The sequence below is a fragment of the Grammomys surdaster genome, unplaced genomic scaffold (genome assembly GCF_004785775.1).
Source record: "Grammomys surdaster isolate TR1022 unplaced genomic scaffold, NIH_TR_1.0 125767, whole genome shotgun sequence".
Lineage (NCBI taxonomy): Eukaryota > Metazoa > Chordata > Mammalia > Rodentia > Muridae > Grammomys > Grammomys surdaster.
The window spans coordinates 1,581,980-1,591,274 of record NW_021620598.1 but is presented as its reverse complement, the minus strand read 5'-3'; positions in this window follow the sequence as shown (position 1 = coordinate 1,591,274).

Below are 9,295 nucleotides of genomic sequence, written 5' to 3'. Positions count from 1 at the left end.
TTGTTTTCTGCCCAGGGGAGGTCCTGCACACTATGAGCTGAGGGCTCCCCCATCAATCCCCATTCCAGAAAATTCACCACAGACATGCCCACGGGCCAATCTGATGGCAGCCTTCTCTCAGCTGATGGTTCTAGATAACTCTAGCTTGAGTGGAGTTGATGAAAATCCTAGGGTGAGCCCCCCCCCCATACACACAAATAAACTAGGTGAGTATCCCCAAAGCTGTGCGGGTTGTTGAATGGTCCCTTCTTGATCCCCTCTTGGCATCTTGGACAGTGGTGGGAAGGACAGGCCCAGTGGCCGTGGAGGAATGCTGTATTGTTGTGCTTGCCCTAGTGTGATTAGATCTCTCGGCTCCATTGGTGATGCAGGGTTGAGGCTGAGGAGACAGTGAAGGAGGAATTCGTAGCTGATGTGAGGGGGCAGAAGAGGGAGTCCATGGGACAGGAGTTCAGGGATCTGACCTAGGAGGAAGCACAAGCAGGAGAAGAAAGCCCTCGGGAGCTGGGTATCTCCCACTTCTAGGTGAGACAATCAGAGCTTTGGTCTGGTCCTGAGGGAAGCTCTCAACTAGAACCAGTGACTCCAGCCATGTCTGGGTAAGGAGACATAGGGGTCCCAGGCTCTACAGCCCACCCCCTCAGCCCAGTAATTCATCCTGGAGTGAAAGGCAGGACAGGGAGGCAGCAATCTGAGATAGAGGAGTTGGGGGTGGACTGATGAGGAATTCTTTTGAGGGCTTTGATGTATTTGGGGTTCCAGGGACTGCAGAGCTGCAAGCCAGCAGGGAGAGACTGTTGCCTGTTCAGATCTGGGCCAGTAAGAGCTCACATGTGCTCACCAAGGGGATCAAGAGTCACTCCTTGTAGCCCTTGAAAGTGCCTGATCCTCTCTGTGCCCGGCCATGCCTCTGAGAAGCCATCCTGGATGACAGTTAGTGAGAACAGGTAGGCTGGCCCACTGAGGGCCTGTCATAGGTCATTCCTGAAGCCACTGCCATCATTGAGGGGTGCATTCAAGTCTTGTCTAGCTCATGGTGGCTGTTTTTGGTGCCAATTTTGGGGACTGTGCTTGGGGACTCATTAATTTCAGCCACGGACCAGGTTGGGGGCAGATGTGTGAGTGGCTACAGTCCTCCAGGCCAGCTAAGAGACTGTGACTGTGACTGTCGCCTCTGTGGCGGTCCAATTTGCATAAATCTGAAGTTGATTGGCCTAGAGGCAACTTCACTTTATCACAGATGACAAGCCTCTGGTTGGAACAGCAGCCTCTGTCAATTAGCTGCCTTGGTGACTTGGTTTGTTACAGTTGGCATTGTTGCTCCTTCTGTCCCTCTCCCTGGATTCAGTGTGCTCCCGCCAGGGTACTCCAGCCTAGGGCAGCTTAACCCTGCCGACACTGGGAACTGTTAGCAAGTAGCCAGGTTCCTAGGCAGAAAGGGACAACCCAGAGCCTGCACTTCCAACCAGCTCCCAGGAGAAGGGAGCTTGCTGGGCCAGGGGTAGCCTGGGAACTTGCAAGCTTGGGCTGATTGTTTGTGTTAATAAAACTTTATTGAACATAGCACCTGCCTTTCACCAGCCCTGTCTACAGCCACTTCTTGACTATAGCACTGACAGAGACCTAGGTGATTGACCCTCTACAGGAAGTCGCCCAGCCTCTGATTAGACCATCAGTGTTGTATACCAGGTCTAGGAACAGTGATGTTGCCTTCCTGACCCATCCCCCAATATCTAACAGCCACACTCCAGGTACTGTGATCATCCATGTCTGGGGAACTGCTGTCCGTACTGTAACAAAACACCTGAGACAATCAACTTAAAACAAGGAAAGGTTGTTTGGACTCATCAGTTTGGACCATCAGCTCATGGTCAGTGGCCTTTTTGCTTTGGGCCTCTGGTAAAGCAGAGCATCACGGCAGGAATGTATGGTAGAGGAAATTCCTTTACTTTCTGACTGGAACAAAAGACAGTAAGAAGAAGAAGGGCTGGGGTCTCAGCAGCCCTTTCACGCATGTCCCCACTAGGCCCTATCTCTTAACTACCACCTCCCAATAGTGCCAAGCAAGAGAAAAATCCTCAGCACATAGACATTGAACGATGGAACCCAAGCACCATCCCATTAGACAGATGGGAACACAGAGGCTGTGAGAGGCTCCTCATTTGCCCAAGGTTCCAAGCTGGTAAGCCATGCTCATTGGCATCCATGACATACTTCCCTTGCCCCAGAGCACCAGCCAGCCAGCTGGCCGGTCACTCTCATCTCTTGCCAGTCTGGATCCAAACAAAAGCCTCTGCTAGGAATAGTCCCCCCGCCCCCCTCCCACTTCAGGCAGGTCTTAGAATGACCTATGTGGTCTCCCTAGGGACGTGGGCAAGGCATGTGATCCGGCACCAACAAGGGCTATTTTCTCCCTGCTTCTAACAATCTGCAGAACTGTATTTCTGCTCCCAGCGTCTGTCCAGGTATCCACCCCTGTGAGCTGTGAATTCATGGAAGGCCAAGAAGAAGACCAGATCACAGGCTTCTCCCTTCCCCTGAGCTAAGAGGGACTATTCACAGAGGAAGGAGTGAGCTCCCAAGAGGCCAAGTCTTCCTTGGCCATTCACTGGGACCACATAAGAGGTGACCTGGGCTCTGAGAGCAGAATCCCCATGTTAGGCCAAAGCACTGAGATATGAAGTCATTTGTTTCTGTTGGCCCTGGCTAATAGATGAGGAAACCCAGACATGGAGTCTCTGACCAAAGAGTCTCCCAAAGGACAGGGTTCTGGGTTCCCTTGAAGGAGGCTGGGGATCACTAGGAAACAAGTCCTTCTTGGGATAAGGGCATCTGAGCCCGGCCCCCAGGAAACACGACCTCAGTGAGGAGGATCCAGTGTCCCAGTGTGGCTGCCTGAGGAGGCATGATAATTTATATTTTATTTTTAAGCTTGAGTGTGTGTAACTGTGTAGGTCAGAGTTCAACATTGGTATTTTCCTCAATTGCTTTTCCATCTTAAGTTTTGAGACAGGGGTGGCAATGGAGGTGTCATTTGCTAACTCAGCCTGGTGCTCACCAATTCAGCTGTCTGCTGAGCTCCAGGGGTCCTCTCATCTCTTCCTCCTCAGTGTCAGGGTGACAGGCACCCACCGTTGCACTTGGCTTTTTACACAGGTGCTGGGTATCCAAAGTCAGGTCCTTGTGTTCATGTGCGTGACAAAGCACTTTATGCACTGAGCCGTCTCCCCAGCCCCGCTTTTGGTTTTTATGTAGGGATTTTCTCTATTGCTCTATATTTTATTTGAGGGACCTAGACCATGGAATTAGATCTGTTGCTGCCCTTGCTTCTAGCTCATTCCTACCTAAATCCATGTGTTGGCCTTGATAGTTTATCCATTTGTTGTTGGTCAGTGGTAGAGCAAATATCCCTGTCAGTCTTCACCAGGGCCAGCTGCCAGCTGCTGTGCGTCCCACAGAGCCCCCCATCCACCCTGGTAGGCCTTGTCACAGCCGGCTGTATTCCGATACATCTAGAAGATCTACAGCTTAGAGCTCTCTTCAGCCTTGTAAAAGAGCATGGATCTGAATTCGGTTTGGGGAATGTAAGCATCTCCTTTGGCTTAGCATGGCTGGGGTGGTCTGGGGTGTTCAGTGTGACCATTCTTTACTTTGAGGAGGTGCCTTGAGTCACCGTTTGATCTTTTGGCCTTCGGTCTATTTCCAGGTCTCTTTCTTATAAACAGTGCTACTGTGAGATCATTCTAGAACCTGGTGCCCCTGAACCAGTGGGGTCTCTGATCAGCCAAGGAGGGGTGAGAGCCATACCTGGGGTCTGGGTGGGTAGAGGGTGAAGGACCCAGGATGGGATATAGTAAGCCTCCCTAACAGGCTCCTCTCGGGGCTCTTTGCTCGGCTGGCATGCAACCGGTTTCTGTGAGGCTCTAAATCTGTCGAGGGGGGAAGAAGATGATCTTAAATGGGGTATCAACTTTGTACCATGGTCCTCAGAAGGCAGTGACAAAAGCAGCCGGGTGGCGCAAGTTCAGACAGGCAAAGGGACTCACACAGGGCAGCATAGCTAAGAAATGGCGGAGCTGAGAGTTGAACCTGTGTTCAGACTCCAAGCTCAGAGCCCTTCCCGCTCCTTGTCAGCCACTTAGGTTTGGGTCTCAGCTTTGTGACAAGATGACTGGGTATACCCTGCAGACCCTGTGCTCCCCTGTACACTGACAATCAGCACAGCACCCCTAGCCTTAAGGATGATGTAACCTGCCAGCCCCTACCACAGGGTTGTCACATGGGTGCCCTACATGGCACGCAGCCCTCTGGGCTGCCATGGTCCATCTGGATTATGGCTAGATAAGGACACACAGACCCATGTGTGCTGCCTGCCAAGACGGATAAAAAAGGTTTATCTCTGGCCTGGCTCAGGAGGGTGGATTCCAGGGGCAGCGGGAGGGAGTACAGGGAGCTGGCCTCCTTTATGGCCTGGCTCTAAATGCCACCCAGAAGCTGCAGTGCAGGCTGCTGTAGGAATACCAGCCCAGGGCAGGCCCGGGGGCTGAGCCACACAGATCCAGTCTAGGAGATGTTGTGAGGAGGGGCATGCAGGAACAGGGTTGACCTGTAAACTGGGATGCAGGGTCCAGGGTTGTCCCCAGCCTGGAGTACCTCAAAGGGCAGGGAAGGGTGTCTCTCCCTGCAGAGGGGACATACACAAGCCCCTCAGGCCTGGCCATGTCCTTGCTGTGTGATTTGGGGCTTGTGTTGACCCTCTCTGTGCCTCAGTGTCCTTATAGTAAGGATCTAGAATTGAAGGGGATGGGAAGAGAGAGCTAGGGGAGAGACCAGAGCCTGGTCCATGCTAGGGCTGCAGGCCTGAGGCAGGGGTAAGTTGAATGCTCCATAAACCAGCAGGACATGATTCAACCCTGGGCAGTGGGCTGGAGGGTGAGAGATGACAGTCATTATGGAATCAGGACAAGGACGGGCCAAGCCAATACAGAGTCAACCAGTGATAACCAACTGCCTAAGGTCCCAGACATCTCTCTGGGCTCCAGAGACATCTGTCCTTATCGCTGATGCTGAAGCTCCTTTTTTTCCTGCATGCCTCAGGGCAGTGAGGGGACAAGAGGGGCCCGTGCCATGGCACCCTAACTCCTATCTGTCTCCTCTTAGCCAAGATTCAGGGGGTTCACATGTGGGCTGAGCCCCAGCTAAAAGGCCTCAGAACCCCAGCACAGCTGGGGCATTTCACGGGGCTGCTCATCTGAGAACTGACTCTCACTGGGAGTGGATAAGGCCCCGTGGGACGGTGAGCCCAGAGTCTGGCCTATGTAGAGTATGATAAGGGGTCACCGGTGACAAGTTCCTAGCCTCTGCATCCCTGAGAGCAGACGGAGTCCTTTCAGCACACGCAAGGGGGGTGTGGTGGCAGGCTGGCAGACTGGAAGCCTCTTTTGCCTATACAAGGCCTGACCCAGCCTCTTGCCTTTGTTGGGGTTTAGGGGCCGATAGTGACTGGAGAGCCAGGAGAGAGACCAACGGCTGCAGGGGGATCGCAGGCAGTATATACAGGTGTTTCTGGCCCCCTGCCTTACAGAACTCTGCCAACAGGGAAAGTCTTATGGAAGTTTCCAGAAGAAGGTAAAGACAGTTGGGGTCTTAAGTGGGAGCCTGGGTAGTAGCCCTGTAGGGGAACATAGGCAGCTCACGGCCTGTCTATGTCCTAGCTCTGCCACACCTTACTTTGTGACTCTGAGCTTGTGCTGACCCTCTCTCAGCCTCAGTGCCCTGGTGGCAAGAGCCTAGCATGAAGGGTAGCTGGGAAGAGAGAGCCAGGTGAGAGACCAGGGCCTGGTGTGTGCCGAAAGCTACAGGTCTGAGGTGGGGTAAGTTGAATGCTTTGTGGACCAGCCCACCATGGTGATGGTGTTTGTGTGTAGGGGTCGGGGGGATCAAGTTCTGACCCAGACTTTGCACATCCTCGATTTCTGGAAAGTTGACCACCTTTAGAAGCCCTGACCCTAATGACAAGTGGCTTTAGACACTTGCACTGTTCCATGTGGTCCCCTCCCTACCCAGTGTCCAGGGATGGCTTTCTCTTCCTCTGTGTACAGCCAGTAAGCCAGCCAGGGTTGCTAGGCAGAACACAGTGGGGGCAAATCACGTCCCCAGGGGACAGTGGGCCATACCCACCTCCTGCCTCAGGACCTTTGCACAACTGGGCTCACTGCTGGCTGTGTGCCCCAGCATACAGACTCAGTCTCCTCTGGTCTGATTCTGGCCTGCTTACCTACCAGACCTCAGCTTTCAACCTAGACCAATCTGGAACCTCCCTCTGCTATCAAGAACCCTGTTTAGCCCCACTGCAGATTTCTGGTATCCAGGCTAGTCTCACACGCTGTGTGAAGGAGTGAATGAATGAATGAATGAATGAATGAATGAATCAGTCAATCATTGTCTCATCTCTTCCTTAATCCCTCTTATATCCATTAGGATGGGTAGGCTGCCCCACTGTGAGAGGAAACAGGCTCAGGGCCGTAGCTTCTCTCCCTGGTGAAGGCCCCTGACACCGAGGAGGTCTTGGAAGAGAAACCAGACCATGCTCCAACAGGCAGTGGGTATGCCTACCTCTCCTCCTGCCTATCTCTATAAGGGACATCCCTCAAGTCACACCTCTTCCCGAGAGCCTGGGCTTCCTGATGCTGGTCCCCCTCCTCTAAACAGCCGATTGCTGGGAGGCCTGAGGCAGAGGCTGGCCTTTACTGAAAAAGCCAAGGGTGATCTCAGTCAGAATCTTCTTTAACTGGAGCAGACGGATAGTGAGGTACAATGGGGAGCTGGTGGTGGCTCCCAAAGAGAAGAGCACCAGGCCTGGAAAGCCACAGTTATCTGTCGACACAGCCTACCTTCCTCGGGCCTTAGTTTCCTCACCTATGAAATGGGATGGCTGGCAGTGGGGACCTGCCTTAAACATCTAGCAAGCGGCATGCACAGAACCACTGATGGGTGGAGCGTGGGGAGCCTCTGGAAGGGGCAGCCCTGCTTGGGCTCAGAACTTGAACCCTCTAGAGCCTGGTTGGCTGTGAGGTAGGGAGCAGTCACTGGGGGAGAGGAACCTTAAATGGGGATAAAATCATCTCTGGAAGGGAGGGCCTAGGGAGACCAGAGGCAGTAATGCTGAGTTCTTCCCCAGTTAGACCCAAGTGTTCAGAGCCTTCACCTCTCCCTCACCTGACAGGGGCTCCTTGGGAAGACGGCTTCGTACACACTGGGGCTCTGGGGCCTATGCCAGTCCCATCACTCCAAGCCAAGTAGCTCGGCAGAAGGAGCTAGCCATTCTCACCATGCCTGTTTGGCCTTTCTTTTTCCTATCTAGAAGTTTCTAAAGCTTTGCCAATGTCCAGGCTGAGTGTCAGCAGGGTTCCTACTCTGCAGGGTAGGGGTGATATTTAGTGCCTGCTGTGTGCAAAATATATAGGTGTGTTAAGAATCTGGGAGACTGCCAGCCTGGAAAGCCTATCACCAGCAAGCATAGTAAAACGTAACTGACTGAGGAAAGCCTGAGCAAAACTGGGCAGTGAGTGCCAACCATGACCGGCATGGTCGGCACATGTTTGAGAGAGGGCAAGGAACCTCTCAGGACTTAATCGTTGCCTTTGGGAGCCGCTCCACCCATGAGCTCAGAGCTGCAGCTGATGTGTCTGATGCCCTGCTAGCTACAGCCCTTCTGTCTAGCCCCACTGTGATTCTCAAGGTGGGTGGCATGGGTCCAGTCACACACCAGGAAACAGATCAGTGAAGCAACTTGGGCCACCTCACCTAGCTAGTTCAGTGCCAAGGTATCCATACTGGTGCAGAGAGATCACATGCCGATTCAGTGTGAGTCCCTCTGTTGTTGGGGATGAACAGCTTCAGTCAGCTTTTACGGTGCACCACCCTACAGGTCTGGCACATCCCTAGGCCTCTCTGAGCTCTGACTTGTAAGTCTCATAAAAGGAGATTGGACAGATGGTGATGCACCCCCTTAATCCCAGCACTTGGGAGGCAGAGGCAGAAGCAGAACTCTGCGAGTTCAAGGCCAGCCTGGTCTACAAAGTAAGTTCCAGGACAGCTAGGGCTACATAGAGAAGCCTTGTGTATGGTTGGGGGAGGAGAAGATGACCTCAGCCAACTTAACATGAGTTTATAAGATACCTACTATGAGCCACACTCAGTGCCCCACAAGGCAAAGAGCCAAAGCAAACTCATCTCAAACAGGATGAACTGGGCTGGGACCAACAGTGATAGACACACAGTAGCTGTCCTAGGGTATGAGGGGCTAACCTGCCCCTCCCACTGAGGACCATGTGTCCTGGTGGCAGCTGGGTAAGTCACCTCTCCTGCCCCTTCCCCCATCCATACTCCGGCTAACACTGTGAGGGAGTGCACCTTTTTTTCTTCCTACTACCCAAAACAGATCAGAGGCCCACGCTTTGATCTGCCTTCAGACACTCAGTGACGTGTCCCAAGTCCCAGGTACATGTTGTCCTAAAAACCAAAACTCATGCACCTGACATCAGGCTGACTGCTGGGAATTTGAGTGACAACTATCCCTGGTGACACATATTCATAAGGCTGTCAGCGGGCTATTGGGCGTGGGGCATACATACACACGCCTCTGGGTTGTTTTGGGGGTGGATACATGTTTCCTAGGTTGTATATATGTCAAGGAGACATGAGGGCATATGCGCTTTCTTGATGTGTGTGTGTCTGAATGCATGTGGGCCTGACCCTGTCAGCCAGCTCTGCAGCCTCACATCCCGGTGTCTGGTGTACAGACCTAGGCTTGACACTTTTCTCCTGCCCTGTTATTCCCTCTACATGTACACAGGCTCTGCCACAGACAAGGATGGTGAGCCAAGGTGAGGGGGGAAGATGCTGTCCTAACACAGATGGGTCCTGTCAGCTGCCACCTGTGACCCCTCTTTGCGGCTCCTCTGTTCCCCTGTTTATGTCTGGCCATAGCACTGCTGTCCACAGGGAGACTTTGGAGACCTTGGAGAGCCTTGGCCTGGTGGAATTATTTATATGAACACTAATGTCACTACCGCTATTAGCACTGCCCAAGTTTAATCACTAGCTCAGCACATGACTGCTTTAATGCCTGTCCCTACCAGGCCCTTCATCCATGGCCATGAGACCGTGTCTATCAGGTTTGCTTAACGGCCAATGGCAGCTCACAGGATACCATGGCTACTTCAGAGGCAAGATGGTGTTGACCTATGCCACATAGGCAGATCTGATAGAGATGTCCCAGATGGTTCAGAAG